Source organism: Orcinus orca, chromosome 17 (genome assembly GCF_937001465.1).
Source record: "Orcinus orca chromosome 17, mOrcOrc1.1, whole genome shotgun sequence".
Taxonomy (NCBI): domain Eukaryota; kingdom Metazoa; phylum Chordata; class Mammalia; order Artiodactyla; family Delphinidae; genus Orcinus; species Orcinus orca.
The window spans coordinates 67,699,986-67,727,296 of NC_064575.1; the positions used below are offsets into that span (position 1 = coordinate 67,699,986).

At 42.1% G+C, this 27,311-nt stretch overlaps 2 protein-coding genes across 3 annotated transcripts in view; one reads left to right on the forward strand and one right to left on the reverse strand.

Annotated features, from left to right (window-relative positions):
• Positions 1-27,311, reverse strand: part of SAMD12 (sterile alpha motif domain containing 12) — a 410,354-nt gene that overhangs the window by 374,457 nt on the left and 8,586 nt on the right. The gene's annotated exons all lie outside the window — the stretch shown is intronic.
• LOC125961775 (uncharacterized) overlaps positions 1-27,311 on the forward strand; it is a 265,975-nt gene that overhangs the window by 127,593 nt on the left and 111,071 nt on the right. The window lies entirely within an intron of this gene.

The following is a 27,311-nucleotide window of genomic DNA, read 5'->3' on the forward strand; positions in this document are numbered from 1 at the left end:
TGAATGTGCACACACTTATGTACATATAGCTGGTATGTGTGTTTTGAGGTCTCTGGTGGAGAATTCTCTCATCTCCCTGTGACCCTCAAGCCTTCAAATGTAGCTAAACTTCCATCCTTATCCCCTTCCCCTTGGTCTCAGAGGATTTAAGGCCAGAACCTCCAATCCCCTCCCATCTCCCTCGAGACTCCACTTCATCAATAATCTCCTTTTACCCAGGATCTTCAGTCTCCCCCTTTCTCAGCATTCTTCCCCTTTAGAGGACATCTGCGATTCTAAAATTCTTCCCTTTACTTAGCACCCCAGGGTTTCCTTTTCTCTTGATCAGGCTTGTGAAAGAATATTTTACACCTGAGAGATGAGGGAAGGCTTCCCAGAAGTAGTCAGTCAGGTGTTCTTTTCCCCACTCTCCACTTCTCCCTTAACAGGTCCCATCCATTCCCAGCACTTCTGATGCAATTAACCTGACCATGACTCTCAAATTTTAAACCCAGCCCAGAGAGACCTCTCTCATGATGCTTCAGATGTAGGACTGTGACTCAACATCCCAATGTCACTGTATCACAGACCTCACACTTAACATGTTCATACTGAACCTTGGTTTTTCTACCAAAAAATATTCACTTTCTCCTGTCAGTTACTCACACAGAAACTGAAGAGTCCTCCTTGACACACTCTCTCCATAAGTCACCACATCCCTCGTATCTATCACCAGAGCCAGCAAGCACTGCATTCAAAATGCTTCTCCCATCCACCTACTTCACACCTCCACTGCCATCACCCTGGTCCAAGCTACTCATCTCTGTCCCCCAGAATGTGACCAGCCCAACTGCTCTTCCTCGCTGGACCCCCGCAATCCCATTTAAAAATGTATAGGTTGGTTCAAGAGACTTCTGCTACAAAACAGAAACAGACTCACAGACTTAGAGAACGAACTTATGGTTACCTGGAGGGGAGGCATAGTTAGGGAGTTTGGGATTGAAATATATACACTGCTTTATTTAAAATAAAGAGCCAACAAGGACCTACTGTAAAAAAAAATGGATGGGGGACAAGAGAATGATATAGATGAGATGAGATTGGCCATGTGTTGATAATTCTTGAAGCTAATTGGTGGATTCATGGGGATTTATTATACTACTCTTTCCACTTTTCTATGTTGAAATTTTCCTTAATAATAAAGTAAAAAAAAAAAAAACTTTCTAATGGCTTCATTTTACACCCAGATCATTCAAAAATCTTTAACGTGGCCAACAAGGCCATTCATAATCTGTCCCCTCTGGACTTTGTATATAATGTTTCTTTGCCTGAACTGCTCTTCCCCATTCTTCACCTAACCCCTACTTATCCTTCAGGTTTTGGTTTAAATACCAACTCTTCAGATTTGATCATGTGCCTGGAATGGCAAGTATTCAACATTGTATGAACGATCTTAAAAAACTTATTGTACAAAGATCCATATGCATGTGACCCTATTTCAACTATTTTATATCAAAATTATCTGAATTTCTCTTCTAGCCTTTAAGCTTCCTAAAACAAGGGCCAGTCTATTTCATGGGGCCTCGTAGGCACTCAGCATGTATTAGTTCATGCCTCTTCCCTCAGATTTGTGATGCGTCTCAAATAATCTCCATGAAGAACTCTGAGACATAATTATATTCATTTCACAGACAAGGGAAATGAGGCTCAAAGGGTTACAGTCATAAAAAGTCATACAGGTGTCTACTGAAGGTCACAAAGATCATGTATCATTTAGGTCACAGAGGATTTCAAGTTTCAGGTGAACAAACCCAAAATAGATTAAGCAGTAAGGAAAATAATTATCTTTCAGGAGAGGAAGCCCAGTAATGGGAAAAGTTCGGAGTTAGCTGATTTCCAAGTTCAGCGGTGCTATCAAGGACTCTTTTTCCTCTTCCTAGTTTCTGTCCATAACATCACCTTTATTCTAAGCCTGGGTCCCCACGTGGCACTAGAGCTACAGGCTTCTGGTTCTCAGCTAGCAATAGAGACAGCTTGATTGACCATCGTTTTCTTCCCCACATCCTCCTCCAAACTTGGATCTTTTCTCAGCGGCCCAAAGTGAATCACACACATCCGTTAGTGAACTAAAACCCTGGCAGTAGAGATAGGATTACCCTTAAACCAGCTGACCTTCACCTAAGGTCAAGTCCCCAAACCACATCGCTGTTACTCAACAAGGCAGGGGTGGAATAGATGCTGGAGAACCAACCGCAATGCCCAATTCAGGCAGTGGTAGAAAAAGAACAAAACCTATGAGAGCATGAGGCTAACTACTGTTAATATCAATCAGCTTCCCCATCTCCAAAGATCAGCCTACTTACAATGAATCTTCAATTAAACATATTAAAATTGTGATTATTAAAAAGAGGTGAGCCTGTGTCGGGAGGTGGCGGATGGGCATGGGACAGATTTAGAGATTAGTGAGGAAAAGAAAAAAGTGTGCATCTTTGATCTTACTCCAGCATGATTCCCAGCTGCTTCCTGCCTTGAAATTCATGGCCTAGGAATATCACTGAGCTGCTGATAGCTTCCAGCATCTCCTGTTCTCCTCTGCCATCACCTGCCCACCCATCAGACTCTCGTACTTCCCTCGCTTTTGCTCACGTTGGTCCCTCCTCCTAGAAAGTTCTACTCCACCTCAACCTTACTTCCTTCTTTGGGAAGTGAACTCCCACTCAGCCCACGTGTCTTTTCAGACTTCTTCAGCAAGCCTTCTAGGAGCTTCTGGCATCCTGGTGCTTCATCCCCTCACTCTCTGAGGATGTCTGTCTAATAGACCTGTCTGCTTCACCGACCACAGCTGCCAGCTCCACCTCCACTGCCCAGTCCAGAAACGGTCACATAATAGGCACCGGAGAAACATCTGTTCAGCTGCTGAACGAACCACCAATCTTCTGTCTTTACACAACTATGCCTTATATCAAAAGGTATCTTTTCTCTGCTAGTAAATACTAAGTGTACAAAATGTAAGATCTCTATAGACATGAGATGGGTTATGGCATTTTGACTTTCTATGCATGTCACGTTCTTCACACATATATTTTAATCCTCCACAGCTGTTTCCTCCTCGCCTGCAAATCCTGCAGTTGATGTAGGTTTTTGTGTTTGGGTTTATTTGTTTAAAACCATTTCTGACAGGCTTTGTTTTGTTTTCCCTGAAATTTCATGTCCCTGATGTTTACAAATCACGCGACTTTTAGATGGCCTCTTACACGCTGTGACCTCCATCTCTCTGTTCATCATGTAAAAGGCGCCCCCATTTGCTTTCTCTTTTCTATCCTCATCACTACCCTTTCTTGCTTTCACTGAAGTTATCTGTTCAATTTAATGGGCTCAGCAGCTCACAGGTCAGCTTTGAGATCTTCTTGTTTCCCTGACCTTCCCAACCAGACTTGTGCCCTATGGATTTCTAGTTATTGGACTGACACTGCAGGCTGCTTGTGGTCTTTACCTGAAGGGCTGCCACTGTCGCTTTAATGTTAAAGTTGCTAATGGTGAGCTCTTAAAATGAGGAGTTAAAGACCAGGTTTTACAAATGTTGCTCTTTTAAAAACCTAGAGAAAATTCCTCATGCAAATACACATGTTTTAGCATTGTTTTGAGATGCCAATTCGAAGGCAGCATCTTTTTTTCATATGCGAAAACCCACTCCCTCAGAAATTGAAAACCCTTGCACATTGCTGGTGGGAATGTAAAATGGGACAGCTTCTGTGGAAAACTGCATGGCAAATTCCTCAAAAAGAAGAATTAAAATAGAATTACCATTTGATACAGCAATTCAACCAAAGAATTTAAGTAGGGACTTGAACAGATATTTGTATATCCATGTTTATAGCAGCATTATTCACAATAGCCAAAAGGTGGAAAGAACCCAGGTGCCCATCGATGGATAAATGGATAAACAAAATGCTGTATGTATGTACTACGGAATATTATTCAGTATTAAAAAGGAATGAAATTCTGATACACGCTACACTAGGGATGAACCTTGAAGACATTATGCGGAGTGAAATAAGCCAGTTACAAAAGGACAAGTATTGTGTGATTCTACTTATGAGAGGTACTTAGAACAGTCAAATTCATAGAGACAAAGTGGAACAGTGGTTACCAGGGGCTGGAGGAGAGGAGATTGGGGACCTATTGCTTAGTATGGAGTTTCAGTTTGGGTTGATGAAAAAGTTCTGGAGATGGATAGTGGTGATGGTTGCACAACAATATAAATATATTTAATGCCACTGAATCACACACTCAAGAATGGTTACAGTGGGGCTTCCCTGGTGGCGCAGAGTGGTTGAGAGTCCGCCTGCCGATGCAGGGGACACGGGTTCGTGCCCCGGTCCGGGAAGATCCCACATGCCGCGGAGCGACTGGGCCCGTGAGCCATGGCCGCTGAGCCTGCGCGTCCGGAGCCTGTGCTCCGCAACGGGAGAGGCCGCAACAGTGAGAGGCCCGCGTATCGCAAAAAAAAAAAAAAAAAAAAAAAAAAAAGGATGGTTACAATGATCTATTTTGTTATATTCTACAATAAAATTTTAAAACAAAAAACCAAAATTGGACTCCCTCTCATTTCACCTCTCTATTGCCTGTTAAGTGGAAAGTTCCAAAAGTATTTTTATTCTTCTTTCCATCATCTTATTGTGATTTTCAGGTATAACACGTTTTTTGCTTTCTTTTTAAAAAAGTATAATAGATAATAATAGCTCCATGGTATCAGATTACATTAAAATGTTCTTGGAAAGGGCATGTTCTCCAAAATGGGCCCCAGCCTGACTGGCAGAAGACATGCTTCACTTGCTGGAAGCGAGCCTGGGCCTTCCTGGCCCTGACCTCTGAGGGGTCCCATTCCGATGGGACTTAGGTCACAGTAACAGACTGTGCCTAAGTGCCAGGCTTCATTTCATCTCCAGATGATTCAAGAAGAGCTGAGGGATGTGCTGGCATCACAACATTCATTTGTAAGAACAAGTGGATTGTACTTGCCAAGAAGTCATGCAGCTTGCCAGTCCTTTCAGTCCCCACCCACGCCACACTCTCCCTGTAGTGAGACAAGGGACAGAGCCTCATTCAAGTTGAATGGCCCTTTATTCCCCGCCTCACTGTGAACAGAGATGCTGTGCAAACACCCCCAGTGGTGCCGCTCTGGCTCCTGCCCCTATGTTTCTACCAACACACAGACGCTACATGCAGCTGCTGAGATGTCTTGTGCTTCTCTGCTTTGCCAGAATTGATCTTTTTCCATAATATACTCTTCCCTTCCCTTATTTGCATGGATAACCCTTCAGGAGATAAGAAATGCTCTTTCTTCTTTCCCCTGTGAAGCTTTAACTGATTCTGTATGCATTATAGCCTCCTAAGCAATGTTGACCACGTCTCTTTTTCTTATTAAATCTGGTGTGTGTGTGTATACACCATGAGTTGCAAGTATTTATTAACACGTCTGCCTACCCTATAACTAGGAGCCCCATGAAACAAGTGACTTCTTATTAAGCTTATTACAAGCCCAGTGCCTAGCCAAATGACTAACGTACAGTTACGCTGAATCATTGCTCACAGAATGAGCAGAGGTATCATGGAAAGATACTGATTCAATCCTACTGACTGCCATTCCCTTCTCATGAGTAGCTTAGATCTTTATTTTTCAAAAGAGCAAATAAGAGTTGCTTCCAACCTAATTGGATAATTCAAAGATATGGTAAATCATGGAACCACAGAGCTGTCCCGGAACTGCTGTTTCACTTGACTGCCTTCTGCAGAACAGACGCAGTGTTATTCATCTGTGTACCTGCAAAGGCTAAGTTGCACGTATTTGGCACCTCATATATGTTGCTAAATGAATACATGACCTTATGACACAAATATACTCCAATCCCCATCATTAGCTATTAGAATTGAGATAGATTGTTTATCATTTCATGTATATTGCTTGCTTCTAGCTAGAGAAAAAGTTCCTGGAGGACATGGCCCTTGTTTTGTACATCTCTCATATATAATATTCACATAGCAGACACTCTCCAAATATCTGTTTAAGTAAGGGAAGTGCCTTATTCATTAATATCCTGCATTCAAATCTGGCAGAACTCTACTCTCTAGAAGTAATCCGGGCATCACAAAAGGCCTCCCGCCCTTTGCAGGAGACACTTCTGGTGGCTAAACATTCCCAATCTCTCCTCCTTGCCGCCTCCCACAGCAGGTCTACAAAGTCAAAACTCAATTCTCCAGCCTCCCTTGCAGCTACAAGTGGCTGCTGACAGGTTCCTGCCAATGGGACCTAAACAGATGGATAAAAAGACAGTCCTGGAACTGACAAAAGAGAACAGATGTTGATACCGCCCTTCCTTCCCTCTCTCTGCCTTGAATGCTGATGTGTTATCTAGGGCTGCTATAGACCTTCTGTGACAACAGGGCTCCAAACATGAGTGAAAGCCAAGACGCTAACAGCCACACTGGCTCTGCCATCATTGGGCTACTCTATGTTCGTAATTGCCTCCCTCTGGACTTGGGGCTCTGGGAGAGAAATAATCCTAGTTGTTAAGCCACTTTGAATCAGGTGTTCTCTACCATTCAGATGAACCGTTCCAAACTAACATATGATTCCATTTTAACCAGTTAGCTCTTCCTCATGGAGAAAAATAAGAAAACTGAAATCCTCGCAAAATATTACAGTCTGGGTTTCGTAACTCCCATTATGACTTAGAAAGCTTACCTAAGTATAATAATACCTTAGCAAGGAAGATGTACATTAAGAATACATGTTGTTATCACGAAAATTATCATCAGAGGTAGACTCCATCCAGGTCTTCCACTGTGAAGACCTGAGGGCAAAAGTCTTAATTCATCTGGGGGCCTTTGGTGCCCAGAATACTCACAAAAACTTCTGCGCGAACGAATAAGGACGTGTTCATGAGTGTCAGGTCACTAATGTTTTAACATGAAAATAAAGCAATGTACCAGAAATGTCTCAGGAACATAAGCTTGGATTAAGCTAGTGGACAGGAAGCCCAATGTCTACTTGGGTAAAGGAACCTGTCCAGTGGACATCTTCTATGGCAGCCCATGGGCCAAATCCAGCCTACCACCTGTTTACATATGCCTTGTGAGCCAAGAATAAGTTTTACATTTTTAAATGGTTGGGAAAAAACCTAAAGGAATATTTTGTGACCTAAAAATATATGAAATTCAAATGTCAGTGTCCCTAAATAAAGTTTTATTGGAACACAGCCATGTTATTTATATATTGTCTATGACCACTCTTTTGCTACAATGGTGGAGGTGAGTAGTGGCGACAGAGACCACGTGGTCTGCAGAGACTAAAATATTTGCTAGCTGGCCCTTTACAGAAATAAGTCTGCTGAGTGAGCCCTGTCCTAGGGTAGAGTGGAACCATGTTCTGGAGGACCCTACGGTCCAAGAACCCCCTTCACTTTATCATCGAAGAAGAACTCATGGATCTTTGAGGAACTTGCCTCTGACTTATCCTGCACTCCCCCACTCCCAGGCAATTTAAATAAGCTAAATTATGTTTGATTTTATCATTTGGGTCAGGCTATGAGGAGACAGAATATGACCTCCAAACCTCTCCTTGGTCAGCTAAATGTGGTTCTGCAAATACATGTCGAAGCTTAACATTTGTAAATACAGGTTGACGTCTTTTTGTCACCATCAAAAAGAACATGGTAGCGGGTGTGGTGGTGGTGGGATGAACTGGGAGATTGGGACTGACATATATACACTAATATGTATAAAATGGATAACTAATAAGAACCTGTATAAAAAAATAAACAAAATAAATTTTTTAAAAAAAGTACTTGGCATACAGCAGACCAAAAAAAAAAAAAAAGACAGCTATTATTTATCCCAATGCCATCTTTTTTTAAACAAATGTATTTATTTACTTATTAAAAAAAAAAGAACATGGTAAAACACAAACTTCCAAACGGGCAACGCGGAGGCATTAAAAGAGGACATGCCCATTCCCAGCCAGTCTGGAAGGGACCAGTAATAGACGCATCCCTTATTGTAACAAGAGGAGGAAGACACTCTGCTGATGAGAGAGGGAGGGAAAAAATACAGAACGTGAACAGTTGGACCCCCAACACACACTCTACTATCCTCAAGATTCGGCCCGACGGCAGCCTTGACAGCTACCGTGTGGTCGCCAGAGCTGGGCCTGGATGACTCCATCTCAGCCAGGTGTTCAGACAATGCGTGGCTGTGTCGGGACACTGCCTGCTCCGAGCCACCTGAAGCACACTCACTCCAGCTCATGTGTCTACAGAGATGATGTCCTCTTCGTAAAATACTTTAAGGGAAACTTCAACTATTCCCAGAGACTACTTAAGGGTAACAACCACAGCAGATATTCACCCTTCCTACCCATGATACCTGGACTAGACAATCTAAACACAGAAGATGTTTAGATAATGCTTAACTTACACACTTCACCAGCAGTAGAGTAGGGGAAGGCTCTGGACAACCTCTAAGGCACACAGATATTAACTCTTCTCTTTCGTGAAGAGAATACAAAGGTAGATACACTCAGAAGTTCTATGAAGCTTTAGAGGATTCAGGTATCAGACTGATAAAGAAATAGGTGGTCTACAATGGTGACTAAAACATTTGTATCCATGATACTATAAGAAACAGATATCATATTATGAACCAGTGCCCAAGTACGTCTCTATCTATATGTATGAACTGAACCAAGTTTTCATAAAACACATGATCTACTCTGATTTTTTTCCTCATGAAAGGCTGAGTGAGTAGCCCAGACTCCCACTCTCCCCAGGCTATAATAAGGTACTCCAAAACCCACAACTGGGTGGCATCATAGAAGGCCAGGTAGAGAGCCCAGACTTTCATCTCTGTCAGCAGGTAAGGAGGCCACCTCCCCATCCCTGCAATGTCATTTGAGATACGGGGAGGCTAGACTTGCAGCCTCATCACAGCAGGCAGCCCCTCCTTCCTGGGCTGATGTTGAGGAAGACTGGTGGGAGTCAGGACTTTCACCACCTCCCAGTGATAACTAACTAACAGGCCCCACCTCCCAGGTATCAACTTCAGAGTGGGGAATGTGGATTTCAAATTCCACTTGGCCAGAGTGGCGTTAAAGAAAGCCGGCTAGGGCTTTCCCGGTGGTGCAGTAGTTAAGAATCCACCTGCCAATGCAGGGGACACGGGTTCGAGCCCTGGTCCGGGAAGATCCCACATGCCGTGGAGCAACTAAGCCCGTGCGCCACAACTACTGAGCCTGCGCTCTAGAGCCTGCGAGCTACAACTACTGAGCCCACGAGCCTAGAGCCCGTGCTCTGCAACAAGAGAAGCCACCGCAAGAAGCCCATGCACCGCAATGAAGAGCAGCCCCCGCTCGCCGCAACTAGAGAAAGCCTGCGCGCAGCAAGAAAGACACAACGCAGCCAAAAATAAATAAATTTATTACAAAAAAAAGAAAGCCGGCTAAAACAGAAGGTTTAATTAAGATTCAGCATTCCATAACATAAAATGAAAATGTCCAAGTTTTGATTAAACAAACAAAAAAATAACCAAGAACCAGGAGGTTCTCACACTGAATGAGAAAAGACAAATCAATAGATGCCAACACCAAGATGACAGATCTCAGAATTATTTGACCAAGATTTTAAAGCAGGCCATGTAAAAAATGCTTCAATGAGCAATTAATACACACATACACACACACACACACACACACCAGAAAGCGTCCGCCAAGAAAGTCTCAAAGAAATAAAAGACAAAGAGAAATGGAAATGTTAAAACTAAAAAATACCCAAAATAAAAAGCTCAGGGGACTGGTTCAAGAGCCGAATGGAGGAGACGAAGGAAGATTTCATTGGAAAGGGAAGAGGGAGCTTCCTTGGCAACGCAAGTGTTCTACGTCTTGCTTTGGTTACACAACACTATACAAGTATCAAAACTCTAACCGGAACACTTAAGATATTTGCTTTCTATTGGATATAAAATAATCTTAAAAATGTAACAAAATACAAACACTAGATATACGTTAAGAATTTACAAATGTTTTTGAACCCTGTGCTTTTAGTCGTATCCCTCTGCCCTACCCAACACACAGCTACACATTGATTCAAGCCCAAGCTCTATACTTACTTGCTATATATATATATATATATATAAGTAGGACAAGTTATATTACCTCTTTTCCATAAAATGGAAATACTAATATTACCTTATTACTCGCCACACATTGTTATTGTATTGACAATACAAAATTAAAGTGAGATAACACATGTGGGACACCTGACACCTGCCACATGCTCAGTGAGCATCCATTCTCCATGTACATCCTCTGCCCTCCTCCATCACAGTGGGGGAATATCTGGCACTAACAATTTCAACAATTGTTAAATAGGCAAAATGGTAGTCATGTAGCTTTAAAAGAACATAATACAGACTTGAAAAGTAGGAGTCCTAAGTGAAAAGGGAAAACGAAAGTGAAATTAAAAAAAAAAAAAAAGTGAAGAAAAGCCAGAAGGTAAAAAGGACAGTTTTTCAAATATATAAACAACCTTGGTGAGAGTTGAGAAATGAGGTTAGAAATAAAGATAAAAGCAAATAGCTGCACCTTGTAACATACTCTCTATGGGTGAGCTGATGGTATTCTCTGTCAAACCAAACTAATGAAAAAAAAGTGTCTCTAATTGTTTAGAAAGTCTTTACGTAATACAATCTGGTATTTTGGGAAGAGAGGAGGAAGTAGTACAGAATTAACATATGGAGGACATTGCATCGACTATCACTAAGGTATTAATTAGTAGAAAGAGGGAATTGGAAATTAGAAGGAGAAAAAGACTTAAGAGATACTAAGGCACTTGTTTAAGGCCACCATGAAAATGGCAAAGGGGAAATGAAAACAAGAACTCTTTCACATCACATACAATGCTGTTCCCACCACATCATGCTACTCTGGGGAATAAGGGGTTTTTTCTCTCTACATCTTCATTATTCTTTAGCCAGTAAAATCATGGGCTTTGGAGTCCAATAAATCTGGTTCTGCCACTGACTAGCTGTGTGGTCTTGGGCAACTTACTCAGCTTTAAGTTGGGGTTATCTTACCTATAAAATTGGGATAATCATAACTTTTTTACAATGCTTTAGAAAAATTAGATGAAAATGTATTTAAAGTTTTTAGTTAATGCCTGGCACCTTACTAAGTGCCCCACAAATGGGAACCACGGCAATATTACTTCCTTCACTCTTGTTAATATCTTCACAATATTGATTTCTTCAAAAGCAAATACCATGACCCTTGGATTACACATCTGCATGCACCAGCATGCACGACTCCACTAAAAAGAAAGGGGTAACGGGTCAGTGTTGTTAGGAAAGGGAGAAGAGGATAAAAGGTCAGAAAGGCTTCAGAGGAGAAAAAGCAGCTTTAAAATTCTCTTGCAAGGGTCATCCTGGCAACTAAGGAAAAAGAGAATATTTCAGGCAGAAACATGGGTTTTCTGTCAAATCAGGGAAACATGAAAAAGGTGTGATAGGTTCCAGTCTGACTTGATGAATGTGGGTGTTCTCCTTCCCCGAGGGGGCGGAGCAAGATCTTAACATGTAATTTGTTTGCTCATATTCTCTACTCATGGTAACGCTCAGACGAAAGGAACATTCGCGTTTTAACAAGACTCATCCCTCATTTCACCTGATCTTCACAAATTATATGCTATGTGTGTGTACATGTATGGACTTGAGTATGAATATATATACACATAAGTCAAAGATCGTATTATCTAAAAGATCAAAGAAGAGCTATAACAATGGGGGAAATGGACAGAATGCAATTTAAGGATTGAGAATTGGCATTTTAAAAACTTGTAGTGATCTGAGGACTAAAAGTAGCTCAAAAGTCAACAGAGCCTTTAACAGGCATACAATTTGCCAGAGAATGATTTAAAAATTTTTTCATTTTAAAGCATCTCAAATTTACTAAGAAAATTGATAAGATGCCATCCAAATCGGTATCACAAATTGCAGCTCAATACTCCTTGGTCAGTCCTTTGAAGGCACATTGTCCAATATGGGGGCCAACAGTTGCATGTGGCTATTTTAGTTTAATTATATTTAAGAACAGCTTGAAATTTAGTTCCTCCGTCACACCAGCCACGTTTCTATTGCTCAACAACTATGTGTGGCTATGGCTACCATATCGGACAGTGCAGATCACTGAACATTTCCATCATTACAGAAAGTTCTATTGGATAGCACAAATTTGAAAAAAAAAATCAGTGTCTTTCTTCCTAATGTTAAAATCAATTTGTTTTGTTCTGTAAATGTTACTCGAAAAAGAACTGAGAAAACAAGAATTTGAAAATGATTTCTGGCTTTTCTATATTTGTATTAGTGATTTAAATAACCATATCTACATTTTAGGAATAAGAAAAAGATTAAATATAATGCCATAATTAGGAATATTTTTTAAAACTTTGCTCTTTGAGAACGAAGATCCCTGTAACCTGTCTATTGCTCTGACTTTCACACACATTTCAGATACGCTTTTGTAGAACTGATGTTGTTTGGTTATTTTAGACAACTGTTAGATCTTTGAATAAACTATCCCCCAACTAGTTGCCTCTGTTGCTACAAATCAGGTTTTTTTCCCCTTTTTTAATAAGCTTTTAGAGACCCAAGATTATCTGAGAAAGACAAAGATAAATTAGGAATCAAAGATAAATCAGCTCCGGCAAAGCTCACAGTCTACTGAAATAGTGGCTCCCAAATGTCTACCCAGAGAAGAGAGAGAGATGAGATGAAAATTTCATTGGTCCTCAATGAAATGAAAACAGCCTCTTGTGAGTTTTCCACTGGCCACATGTTTTCAGTATAAAGGCACGTCCTTATTTTCATATTGTCTTCCCTGCATTTCCTGGTGTTGACTCCTTATCTTCTATGAAATTAGATGAGAGATGGTAAGTACCACAGCATCTGTGCACATAAGTTTTAATGTCTGTGCACATAAGTTTTAATGTCAGCAAAAAAGTTATAGAAACTGAGTGTCCCCATTTTAAAAAATTACTTGTCTATGAAAGTTAGAGGATTGGATATTTCTATGATAATGACCAAAAATAAGCAGGCCAATAGTTATCTGCAGATGATATGGGGATAGGAGAGGGTGGGAATAAACGCTGCTGAAAAAGTAATGACGAGAGGCTTCAAAAATGAGAAGGGGTGCTTCTCTTGTGGCGCAGTGGTTGAGTGTCTGCCTGCCGATGCAAGGGACACAGGTTCGTGCCCCGGTCCGGGAAGATCCCACATGCTGCGGAGTGGCTGGGCCCGAGAGCCATGGCCGCTGAGCCTGCGAGACAGGGTTGGAATAAGAGGTGAGGTTTGCACTCATAGATCAGGGGAAGGTGTCCAAGCAGAAGGGCCAATTTAAAAGAAAGTACAGGGACTTCTCTGGTGGCGCAGTGGTTAAGAATCTGCCTGCCAATGCAGGGGACACGGGCTCGATCCCTGGTCCGGGAAGATCCCACATGCCGTGGAGCAACTGAGCCCGTGCGCCACAACTACTGAGCCTGTGCTCTAGAGCCTGCGAGCCACAACTACTGAGCCCTTCTGCTGCAACTGCTGAAGCCCGTGCACCTAGAGCTCGTGCTCCGCAACAAGAGAAGCCACCGCAGTTAGAAGCCCAAGCACCGTAAAGAAGAGTAGCCCCTGATTGCTGCAAAGAGAGAAAGCCCATACGCGGCAACGAAGACTCGACGCAGCCAAAAATAAATAAATAAATACACTTATCAAAAAAAAAAAAGTACAGATTAGGGAATTTTGGAGCATTTACAAGCAGGAACAAATTTTTAAAATCTAAAGTACATGAAAAGAAATCTTGAAGATGAGACAGGATAATCTGAGAGCAGATTATAATGAGTTTGAGGTCTTGGGTATCAGGGCAAGAGGTCTAATGTTTTTTCACTAATCAGATGGAAAGTCAAGATTTTGAGCAGGGAGAAATTTAGCGAATGTTGTGTTTCAGTAACACGGATGACTATGAGATTATTTGCGTGTTGATATGCAAGCGACCTTTGAGATACAGTTTAAGTCTCATTAAAACCCTCTCCCCTATTCCAACACATACCTATATTGCTTCATCTGAACTTCCAAAGCTTTCTTTCGTTACCCAGGGCACTGTGCTACTACTTCTTCAAGTTACTACCCAAAAGTTAGGCATCAAATAGATCATGTTCTTGTTAATTATCAACATCATTACCTGTGTCCCTTTCAATACTGGGCTCATCGTAAGGGCTAAATAATGCCTGCTGCCACAAGTCAACACATACCCCCATAGCCCTTATGTCCCCACCTGTGAGTCCTAGAGCTGAACGCTGGTGGGTGTGCATGCTGTGGACATGTTAATCACATACATGCACACTGCCCTAGGAGACAATGAACACAAAACCACAGGAGAACGGCAGAGAGTGTGACTGCGTGTTAGAGAAGGGATTTATATTCCTACTTAGCTTTTCAAATCAGACTATGCTTCTAAAATATTTTAGCAGTGTCTTCATTGGTATAGATCTTCTTGGCCGGTATACAAATGAAAACAACGCTAAAGAATACACTCTGAAAGATTAGCAATTCATTTTATGGTGCTGTAAATTATTTCTAAAGATGCTTCTAGTCAGTTCTCAACATGACAGCCATTAAAACATTGTAAACACCAACTGTTACCATCTAAATCTCTCCTTAAGACTAGAGAGAAGCGGGCTGGATCAAATACATAAGGCTCAGATCAAAGAAAGTTATCAATCCAACCATTTGCCTCCCTGGCTGCTGCTATCCAAAGCCATGAGAAAGATGGTACCACTCCGATTTCATGTTTTCCAGTTTCAGCTGAATCCTCAAGCTGCCCTGTCTTCTGTCTTCTCCACACTCCTCCCATAAGCCTATTAACATGCTCAAGTCTTGCCCTGTATAATAATCCTCCCCCAACTCTGTCATTCACATATTAACCAACTTCTCCCTTTTTTTCCCTTTTCCGACAGTAAGACAGTTAAAAGTACACTACTGTTTATAGTTTAGGCAGACCTATAGGGGCACTGTTATAAGCACTAAACCTGCTAGGGTGGATCAGATTACCATCTGATAAACATTCACTCCCCTACCCTTGGAGAATATGTCTCTATACAATGACTTTCGTCTTGACCATGTAAGTTAATTTGGCCAATGGATGTGAGTGTAGGAGACGTGAGCAACAGAATTCAACATACTTATGAAGTTTTCTTTGCCCTCATATGTACTTGTTATAAGCAGAGAAAAAGCATGCCCAGAGGCTACTGCCCTTTCAATCTTGACCCTAGAATGAGACACACAGAGCAGAAGTGGCCCCGAACTTGGCAGAGCGGTAGAGAGAACCAGACCCACGGGAGTCTGCCAGCCACAGCAGGATCCTGCTCTTTATCCTAAGGCCAATGGGGGGCCTTTAAAGGATGCAGCTCCTAGGGAAAGTCATCTCCATCCCATCCAGATACTGTCTGGGGTCCCTTTAATTCCTCCAGCATGCAGCATACCGTTATAGAAGCATGCAGTACAACACAATAATTGTTTATGCATTTACCACACTACCAATGCCAACTTGTCCCCCTACAGTGGTAACTCTAATTCAGGCTAAAGACAATAGCGACTAAGCTCTGGTAATCAGTGAGAGCTTAGAGGAACAGATATTTGCAATGATGGGTCTCACCCCTTTGAACACATGACCTGAGTATTTCCGAGACAGGATAAGAAAAACACACGCAAAGCTAGGGGAGCAATCCACAACAGCCATGCCAATCTCAGGGCAGATCCTGACTGCTTGCTGTGCAGGCAGCAGAACTGAATCTGGGAAGCAGCTGGTGCTAGAGGAGGTGGCTCTGCCAGCTGCTACTAAAATAGACCAGAGAGTAGCAGGCATTTCATCAGCCATCAACCCTCTGCCCCCATGTGCATGGCTGACTCCTTGTTATTGAAGCCTCCACTTAAGCATCATCTCCTCAGTGAAGACATTCCTGACCACAAAATCTAAATAGCTTCTCATCATTCTGTTTCGATTCTCGACACACAGCACTTGGTGCTCTCTGATGCTGAATGGTGTATGTGTTTACTGTCTGACTCCATCAACGAAAAATTGTAAGTCGTGAGAAGAAGGGGCCTTGCCTATGTCACTGTTATAACCCTACCACAGGGCCTGGTACATGGGCAGCACTTGGTAAGTAACTGTTAAATGAATGAATGAGAACGGGATGTCCTCTTTTACACACATCCTTCCCTTTGGTATTTGTTTTCCTCTGCAAGGCTGCTGCAAATGTTCCTGTTTAACAGTCATCTTCGAAGTCCACAAACATATGCAAGGTTTAATGTGTATTGTGTCTCTGCATTTTTCTGAGTAAAGAAACCCTAGCTTTCATTAGACAATCAAAAGATCCATACCTGCTATGGGACTAAATTGTCCCCTCACAACCACCAAAATAAATCATATGTTGATATCTTAACCCCTGATGTGACTATATTTGGAGACAGGACCTTGAAACAGGTAATTAAGGTTAAATGAGACCATAAGGGTGGGCCTCAATCCAATATAACTGGCATCCTTATAAAAAGAGGAAAAGACTGGAGGGATGGGTATGTACACAAAAAAAGGCAATCTGCAAACCCAGGAGAAAGGTCTCGAGAGAGAAGCCAAACCTGCCGACAACCTTGACCTTGGGCTTCTAGCCTTCAGAACTGTGAGAAATTTCTGTTGTTTAAGATATCCGGTCTGTGGCATTTTGTGATGACAGCCCTAGGACTCTAATACGATATCCCTGTAAAGTTGAGAACATCAATAAGAAGCTCCCATTTATTTGAGCAACTAAGTAGTCTATATTCCTTTCATATATCGCCTCATTTCTTCATCCCCCTAATCCTGCTGAATGAATAGAATTGCTCCCATTCCACAGACCAGTAAATAAAGTCAGGACCTAAACCCAGTCAACAGTTCATCTTAGCTGCACACTAGAATCACCTGGAGAATGTGTAAAATCACTCTTACCTGGCCAACCAGGAGAGATCCCAAGTTAATTGGTTCTCAAAGAGCCCAGGCATCTGGTACTTCTAATGATTAGCCAGAATTAAGAACCACTGAGTAAGGCAATCAGAATCTCCAAAACCTTGTGATACTCTGGTTATGGGCCTCCCCAGGTTCTAACGGCAACGACTACTGCTGGACTGGCAAAGGGCTCCCGCTCGTGGTATGCTCCGTGCATCTTGGTTATTTTGTCTCAGTCCACCTCCAATCGCCCCGTTTCCACAACAGCCCACTATTTGCCTGGGGGTAATGCCCTCCCCCTCATACCATTCCTTATGGTTCAGGTGGGATTTTGCCAATTCCTGAGCATAAGCACAGGCACTGGTCCTAAACCCATCAGCACTTTCCATTATCCCTATCACATGACCTATGCTGTCCAGTCAGAGAGACCTCTGCACTTGTGTGGGAAAAGATGGGTCCCCAGGAGGCTATGAGGCGGGAACTGCTATGCAGTCCTGACCTCTCAAGATGAAAGCCTGCCTGTGAATAGGGCTAACACAGCAGCAGAGGAGCCAACAGAAAGAAATGGAGTTCAGGTGACACAACTGGAGACCTAGCCTTGGGAAAGGTTTCATCTATAGAGATCTACACCCAGGCTTCTTAGTTGGATGAGCCAACATATAGCCTCTTCGTACTCAAGATGGCTGAGTTGAGTTGGGTTTTCCCAGATTGCAATTCATATCGTGTGTGTCATGTCAAACAAACACCTAGCCTCATGACTAGAAGGGTCTTCAGATATCAGTGGAGTGGTTTTCTAACTTTGTGTGTTGGGTGAGGAATTTGGATTTTATCCTGAGTTCAGCAGGATGCTCCTCAAGGGTTTTAAGCCAGCAAACTGGTGTTTCAAGATTTTTCTAAAAAAATTATACCGTTTCTATATGCAACACATTTGGAAGGCTCAAAACTGGGGTCAAGAAAGTTAGACGACAGGCTCTTGGGCTCTCCTGGTGAGAAGAGATGAAGACCTAAGGTAGGACAACGTAGTGAAAATGAGAGGACATGGGTTTGTAAATCATTCAGATCAGGGGTTGACTAGATTTTTCTATCAGGGGCCAGATAGTAAGTATTTGCAGCTTTGCGAACCAGTGTTGCAACTGCCCAGCACGGCCACTGGAGTACGAAAGCAGCAATAAATACATAAACTAATGAGCATAACTCTGTCCTAATAAAAGTTTATCTAAGGAAATGGATGGTCGTTTGCCAAACCCTGACTTAGACGGTAAAAAGGGTCAAACTCAGTAATTGACTGGATGTGAGGAAGGAGGGAAAGGAAGAGTCAAGACACTGCAGCTACTGGGTTTGAGGATCTTTATGTTCTTAGTGTTTGGCCCCAGAATCATAAATTCATTGAGTCGTTGAGTGTCAGAGGATAGAAACTCATTAAAATTATACAGTTTAACCACCTCATTTTAGTGGTTATGATACTGAGGGCAGGTGCCTCTGATGTAGCAGCTAGTTAGCAGTGCAGGCAGGACCAGAATTTCTAACTGGTTTCAGTCATGCCTCAACTGTACTGCACTCCTCTCTTTTGTGCCTCTAGATAAAAAAATTTCCCTCTCTGCCTTGAGACCACCATGTTATATGTAATAAAAATTATCATCTAGTTAATAAGTAATACTAGACATCTATGATATGTCCCAGGTCCACTGAGAGACTGTCTCCCCTCTAGAAACCTTAAAATCTTATCTTTGTTATACATTTTCCCCAAGCCATTTTTATGCTTCTGATTTTTTTTTAGATCTTTTTTTTTAAGTGGTTGTTAAACATACGTCATACTGCTCTGCTCTAAGGATTATTCACTTTCTAATCTGAACAATGTTTTATGTTAAGAGCATATAAAGAATTTATTCAAGCCAAGAACTAAAGCACTGCTTATTCAGCCTCATGACAGGAAAAGAATAAATCACAGACATGCATTATCAGAATATAACCACAGTTGACTCCAATTGAAGACCAAAAAATCCTACTAAAAGCCAAGTAAAATGCCTTATGCCTGCCATGCAAAACCAAAAACCATACAAAGAAAAAGGCTAGAAGAAAATATGCCAAATACTAACAGTGGCTGTCTTTTGAAGTTGGGTCCATGGATAATTTTTTCTTTCTACTTTCCAAAGGGTATACATAATAGGTATGTAATTATTTTAAAAGGTTAATTTGAAAGGTAAGGAAATGTTGCTATGTTGCATTTTTTTAAATTCTTGAATTTCTAATAGTATCTTGCTCTAGGATAGTAACATAATGTGGTAAATTATGCAAAAAATTTTAAAAAGCTTTAGGCTTGCAACAAACTATGCTTTTAGGTCTAAAGAGCTGATAAAGCTTTATAACTGGATAAATTATTTTTTCCTTCATGCCTATTGAATGATTCTTCTTTTAGTATTTCCAGACACCATATTCTCCTATTATCCTATTTTCCTATACAGTTCCCTTTTTTTCTCATCTCCTGACAAACCCAGTGTGGTTGGCCAACTGAGTCTAATTTCAAGTTTTTCTGAACAATTATCTTTAAACACAATTGCTGGCTTCCCTGGTGGTGCAGTGGTTAAGAATCTGCCTGCCAATGCAGGGGACACGGGTTCGAGCCCTGGTCTGGGAAGATCCCACACGCCGTGGAGCAACTAAGCCCGTGCACCACAACTACTGAGCCTGCGCTCTAGAGCCCGCGAGCCACAACTACTGAGCCCGCACGCCTCGAGCCTGTGCTCCGCAACAAGAGAAGCCACCGCAGTGAGAAGCACTGCACCGCAACGAAGAGCAGCTCCCACTCGCCGCAACTAGAGAAAGCCCGCGTGCAGCAACGAAGACCCAACACAGCCAAAAATAAATAAATAAATAATTTTTTAAAAATATTAAAAAAATAAACACAATTGCCTATTCTCCTTGGGAGCGAGGTCTTGCTCCCTTCTTGCTTCTTTCAGGGACTCTTGATCCTACTGGTGGCTCCCTGAGACCAGGAACACAGATGTCAAAATGAAGGACAAAGGCATGATCAGAGAGCAAGTGGTCATGCCAATAGGTGAGTCCTTTTGGTTCAACAGTTGGCTCTTCATAAAGGCCAGCTCAGCATCATCCAGCTCTCCTCAATCTCCACCCCAGTGATGAAGAACTGGTGGGAAGATGCAGAGAGAAAGAGCGGAGAAAAAGCTAGTCAGGATAGCAAGAGGCAGCTGTGGGCGACCTGTGGGGACATCTCTCCACTCTAAGTTCAAAAAGACCCAGTCAGCAGAAAAGAGCAGATGGGAAAGTCTCTAGGAAGCAGTCAGCAGAATGTGTGCTTAAATCAAGTTCCAAAATGCCGCCATCTGAACACACAAGTATCAGCAAGGTCCTAAGAGGAGCAGCTCTGTTAACCCAGCCAGCACTTTTCCACCTGCCCTTTTTCAGGCCAATTTATGGTTGGTGCCACTTCAACACCAACTCCTATCTCAAATATAAAATATACTCTTGCCCCAAGAAGTTCCGTAAACAGGAAACCCTCTCTTTTGGAGTTGAATCTATGTTGGTTTGCGTGATTGCCTTGGTCAAATCTGAAGACTACACATGCACTACAACACTAGGATGAAAGTTAGGACATATAGGCTTTTTCCTACATCCTATCATACATTGTTCTAAAAGCCTGATGTGCTGAGCGAAATATGAATTCATCCAACAATTGTTTTCTGAGCACCTACTTTGCACCAGGTATTTTTCCAGGTGCTCAAATACATCCATGAAAAAACAAAGATGACAACCGTAGTGGAGGGAAATTTCTGGTTAAAAGAATCCTCTTCAGAGATGGAAATTACTAGAAAATCTACATTTAGATTGCTAGCTTTCTTAAAAATAATAAAATATAACCAGACATTGAACCTGATCTGGAAGTTAATGAGTATCAAGGCATATACCCAGCAATCATATATTGGAGTTTGAATATTGGGTCTTCTGAGTAATTAACCAGCACCCCCCCCAAAAAAAAAAAAGACTTAAAAATCCTGACATAAGACGACCCACTCCCTTGTCCTAAAAAATATCCAGCCAGTTCATCTTATAATGAAAACCATGAATGACAGGCCTAATTTATACACAGAGAACTTTCTAATTTTTTTTTTTAATGTGGGCTATGTGGGCAGAGAGCCTAATATCTACAAACATCTGACAACATCTAACCAAAAAAGACCAGAATGAATAGAAAGAAAAACATCCTGGAAGAAATACAGAGAGTGAGGTAAACCTCAATTGAAAAAAATAAAAATGTTAGCACTAACTAATATCTTTTCATATTTTATTGAGGATATTACATCCACAAAATAAGATTAGGATGCTGTAGAAACTTCAGGAAGCCAAAAAAATCTCTGGAAAAGTTAAAAATGATAGTAGAAACTGTAAATGCCACAGAAATTTGAAAGATAAAATTAATCTACCAGAAAACAGAACGAAAAGAACAGAGATGAGAAACAGAAAACATAGACTTCAAAAATAAGAACCAGTCCAGGAACTTCATCATCTCAAAAACAGCAGCCAGAGAAATAACGAACAGAATGAATTGAATAAAAGGAAATCCAACAAATAATTCAAAAACGTTCTCAGAAATGAATGGCATGTTTCCACCTTGAAAAACCACTAAATACACAATGCAATGGAAACACATAGACTCACACCAAAGCGCATTCTCATGAAATTTCTCAACACTAGGGATAAAAAGATTAAATAATTTCAAGAAAAAAATGCATATTTCATACCAATGATCAAGAATCAGAAGGCTTCAGATTTCTCAAAACCAAAACTGGAAACTAGAAGATATTAGAGGCTTCAAAATTGTGAGGAGGGCTTCCCTGGTGGCGCAGTGGTTGAGAGTCTGCCTGCCGATGCAGGGGACACGGGTTCGAGCCCCGGTCCGGGAAGATCCCACATGCCGCGGGGCGGCTGGGCCCGTGAGCCATGGCCGCTGAGCCTGCGCGTCTGGAGCCTGTGCTCCGCAAAGGGAGAGGCCACAGCGGTGAGAGGCCCGTGTACCGAAAAAATAAATAAATAAATAAAGAGCAACCCCAACTGCTAGTATTAGCAAGTGCCTAATAAACGTTGGCTACTGTTATTCTTAGTTTCTTATTTCTGTGCTTACGATTTTTTTTCTTTCTATGGTAAATAGGAAGAATTTTCATACCTGAAAAAAGTTTTTAAATATTACTTTAATGTAACTATTTAGAAGATAGAGAATCAACAAAATACTGGGAGAGAAAAAGAGGAACTTATCACTGGAGCCAGAGATTAGGTGCCTCCAGAGAACTACGTGACCTCAGGCCCTATTCTGGCTGCCTTCATCCATAACTGAAGAAAAATTCTGGATCCCTTTTAGATCATCCCACTTCAAATTAGGCGCTGCGCCACGCCTTCTAAATCATGGCAGCAATGACAGAAGCCATAATGAAAAAGACTTGAGACACCAAGCTCTAAATCTAAACTCTGCCGCTAATGAGTTGTGACCCTGGGTAAGGGAGCCTTCACATCCTTATTTATGAAATGGGAACAAAAGCGCCTGTTCCAGCTGCCAACGGGTCAGCTGTGGCTCAAATGAGAAGCTGTACTTTGGAAGGCACGGGGTGCTGTGTCAAGCCAGGGCAGTATGATTACGATGATGATGGCCTTGGGGTGAGCCCCAGCAAACGCACGGGTGCCAAAGCTATCAGCTATTGAGTTTCAATTAAGAAACCCTGGCCAGGCAAAGCAGTCAGAGGGAGGCAGGAGCTTCATGGGGTTGTAGAGAGGCACTTAGCAAGCAATAGAATGAACATCAGCAAGGCAAAATCACTCTCCCTTACCATTAGTCAGGGACAATGGGCTCAGCACCCTGGAAACCTAAATCTTATGGCCTTTAAAAGCAGAAAGGGGGCAGGAGATAGAAGGAAATGGAGATGACGTTCCCGTCTTGGCAAAACTGTGAAATTGGCCAAATTTATTTTCAGCATCTTTTCACCTTTCCTTTCTGACATCACTCCTACTTGCTGTTATTTTCCTGAAACCCCACACCCTGGCTGTAGGATCAGAGAGCCCTTGTGGTACCTGCTGGCTGGCCTATGCACCCAACCCCTGCTCCACAAGCAAGCACCCCCCCCCCCCGCCAAGGCCTAAACTCTCCAGAAGAGGACTCATGTTCCGAAAATTATACCCTCCCAACATTTGAGAATTAGGAGTCCTCTGATTCCATCCCTGTCCTACCTGGAGTTAGTTATTACAAAATAAACTCACATACAAGAAATTGTCAGTGACCCACATGTTCTTATAGATTATCCTTTAAAATTTTTATCAATATAACTGACATAACAGTTTATTAGTAGGCGACTGTTTAAGAGTCTCACTTTTAAAGAAAATTCTGAAGATGATAATGTCTTCATCCAGTATTCCCCAAAGTGTCCTAACGAGGAAACTGGATGAACATCTTTTGGTTTTAATCAAATTCCAGCTTTACCATGTACTAGTTGAGTGAGTTAACATCTCTGTGCCCGTTTTGTTATTTGTAAATAGGGATGATAATGGTACCTACCTCACAGGATTCATGTGAAGTTTAATGAGTTAATATATGATAAGTAGTTATACTATGTGATAGGCACTGTTCTAGGTATTAATTTTTTTTAATAGTCATGTTTTTATTTTAAAGTTACAACGCTCCTATCTGTATCACCCACCCTTTCCAGAAAGAACACCTTCTCCAAGAGATAATACATCTAAACTCCAGATGGCCCTCGCTCTAACAGTTACCTCTTTTATCCTTTGTATCTTCAAAACCTCCCTCTCTACTGGGTCAATGTACACACAGTCTAGAAACACTCTCAAATATTTCATAGCTTAAAAAATAAAGGCTTTCTTTGAACTGCTTCCCATCTAGGTTACAGCCCTTGTCTTCATTCTTCCAGTTTATCACCACATTTACAATTCCTTTGACCTTGATCTCTCCTTGCCATGACTATTTCTCCCTTCTTTCCCCTTCCATACATTTTCTTTCCATTTCTATACATTTGCATCAAGAGTTGCTTCCTTGACACCCTTGAAGTATTATGATGTGGATTTGCCTTCTCATTTCATCCGAATGCCAACCCCCTGGGCACTTCCCAGCACACATCTTGCTGGCTGTCCTAGTGCATCACGTGATGCTGAGACGCTCCACTCTGAAATGGTTCCCCTACCTCCACTGGCTGCTTCTTTCCCACCTCCTTCAGCCTCTTCTTCCTCATCCCATCCCTTAACACTGCAGGTGCCTGGTGGTCACGCTCTTCTCACAGGAGATCTCCCTCTCTCGCCCACCTATTCTCCTGCCTTAGATATGTATATAGAAGGATGTGAGAAGCACAACATGTGAACATGTGGAAGAAAGGCCTTCGAGGTAGGAAGACCAGCATAAACCACATGGGAGGGATTCAAGGTGTCCTGTGAGCCAGCAGACAGCTGATCGCTGGGCCCCTTAAATATTAGGGAAGTTTCCTAAGGGAAAAGGGGTGGGAGATCAGCCTGGAGCAGGAAGGCTGTGGCACTCTGGGAAGGTCCCTGACTGCTTTAGAGTTTGAGCTAGATTTTATTGGCAGTGGAGCACCCCTGAAGGGTTGGGAGCAATTACATGGCTGCCACACCCTATAACTACACGATCTCAAATCCTATGTTTTCTCCCCTATGAAATACTTCTCACATCTGCTCTTCTGTTCCTTTCTTTTCCGTTACTTTATTATCACTTCAGCTTGTTTTTTCAGTTTCTCCAGGCTGTGATCAAACTTTCCATAGCAGTTAAATGTTTTAAAAAAAAAAAAAAACCTATAAGAACTTCTCATGGGGAGTTCAGGGCAGTGGGAGGGCCATTGCTGTGGGCATGGTGGCTCCCCTGATTGAGAGCAGGGCCCTCTACACTGCCCACCCTGCCCATGTCCATACTGTTTTTACTTTTTCGCAACCTGAGCCTTGAATGTGAAGCAACTGTAAGCCCCATGAGGGGAAGGTTCGTGGCCTTACATTCTTTTATATCACTCGGTGGATCCCGTTCACAGAGCTGAGCTTGTCACAAGTGCACGATGAATATTTGTTATTCAAATAAAATAGAAATGCACACTAATTTGTGCTGGGCACATAAGTGAATGTGGAAAGTCTCATGGGAAAACAACAGCCACAGCAAAACCCCAAAGACCTCGGGCTCCTTACAAAGAGGGAAGCTAAAGTGTAGATAGCCAAGATCAAGATAAATGCCTTCTCAGGGATTTGATCTAAAAACCTGGAATAGTTTTCCCTATTGTAGAGCCCAAATAAGCAATGTTTTGTTTATTACACTGGTTTCTTTTCCCCCCTTCAATTACTAATGTTCCCGATAGACAGCTACTAAACCAGAACCAAACTACCAAATTAATACAAAACCAGAAAGCAACACAGGATGGTGAAAAAGCATGGACTCTAGAATATGGCAAAGTTGGCAACAAAGCCCTGTCCTACCAGGAATTAGCTGTGCAGCCTTGGAAAAATTATCAATACTTATCTTCTCTGGACCTAAAGTCTCTCAGCTATTGGCTGGGAAAAACCACCTATCCCATTGCATTATGAAAACTAATGTGTGGAGAATGGCCATCAAGTGGCTGGCTCAGAGTAGTCAGTAGTAACTAACAAAAAGATATTAGTTCTCTTGTTTACTCAACAAATAGTTGCGTGCTATGTGCCAGACATAGTTGTAGGCACTAGAGATTTATCAGAATAAAAACGTCAAATGGATGTTCTCATGGAGATCATGATGCTCATCCTTAGTCCCTGAAGAATAAAAGCCCCTGTCCCCTTTGCCATGAAAAATACACATAATGTCCATATGTATATTGTGCATATAGTTTAAGGGGGTCAAGCATCCCATGAGACCTTCAGTCCCCTCTTGTGATCTTAGATTAAGAATCCTGTCTGCATACCAGCATCTCCAAATATGCTTATTAAGAATGACTCAGGGGCTTCCCTGGTGGCGCAGTGGTTGAGAGTCCGCCTGCCGATGCAGGGGACACGGGTTCGTGCCCCGGTCAGGGAGGATCCCACATGCCGTGGAGCGGCTGGGCCCGTGAGCCATGGCCGCTGAGCCTGCGCGTCCGGAGCCTGTGCTCCGCAGCGGGAGAGGCCACAGCAGTGAGAGGCCCGCGTACCGCAAAAAAAAAAAAAAAAAAAAAAGAACGACTCAGGCCATGTGTTATATTCAAGGCCCCATTTCTGACTTATTAAAAGGTACCATCCAAGTGTCCCAGAAGAATCTTAAAGGAAACACTACGTAAGAAGATCTGTCTTCAGAACACCTGCTTTTCCTAAGCTTGTCCACGATATTATAGGACTATAAATCAAACCCTGCTAGAGACTGGCATATATTAGATGCTCGATAAATACCTGTGAATGTAAAATGAAGGACATTCTATTTCCAACCTACAGTAAGTCAGTGCTATACCTACCTAAATTTCCTAGATGACCCTTAACACCAAACTCCAGACAAAATCAAGTGCAAAGTACATCTACTGAAGCCTGGTTAGTATTATATTTTCACCTCCATGTAATGCACAGGCACCTTCTCAAACGAAAAACACGAAAACCCTGTATTGATATTTTACAACCTCAAACAGGGTAGCGTAGGGTTAAGGCAACCACGTATCACAGGAATTCTGTAGCTATCCTAAATTCAAATATCCCATCCCACGGTCCCAGAGACCAGTGGGAAATCCTAATGTGTCCATACCCAAATTATACCTCCAAGACCACGTTTTGCATTTGGAAGCAATTCTCTTATCAGGCCCTCTACCCAATTTGTGGCTGAGCAAAATGTGGTCTCTGGGAGCAGTGCTTGGTTTACCTGCAATGTACGAAGGGAGAGCTCAGGACCCAACTCTCAATCAGAATCACACACAGCTGCAAAACAAGCCTGGCCTCTGCCATACTCAACATTTAAATCACTCTAGAGACTGGGTCAACGAACCTTTTCTTAGGCTTCATAAAATGGAGTCCTTGGCTCCTGTGACCACGCCCCTTGGTGGGCGAGACCAATTCCTTCCAGGGACAGGTTAAGTGTTTCCTGCTCCAGTTAAACTCACTTTCTGTGGCCTCTCATACATGGTCTTCCCTTTCTTGTCATGTTCTTACCCAAATTTCCTCCAAAGGTAAGCCCTCCCTCATCTAGGCTGCTTTCCTTACCTGTTTTACTACAATAACCAAAAAAAAAAAAAATCAATATCCAGAACTTGATGGCAAATTCCCGTTACTG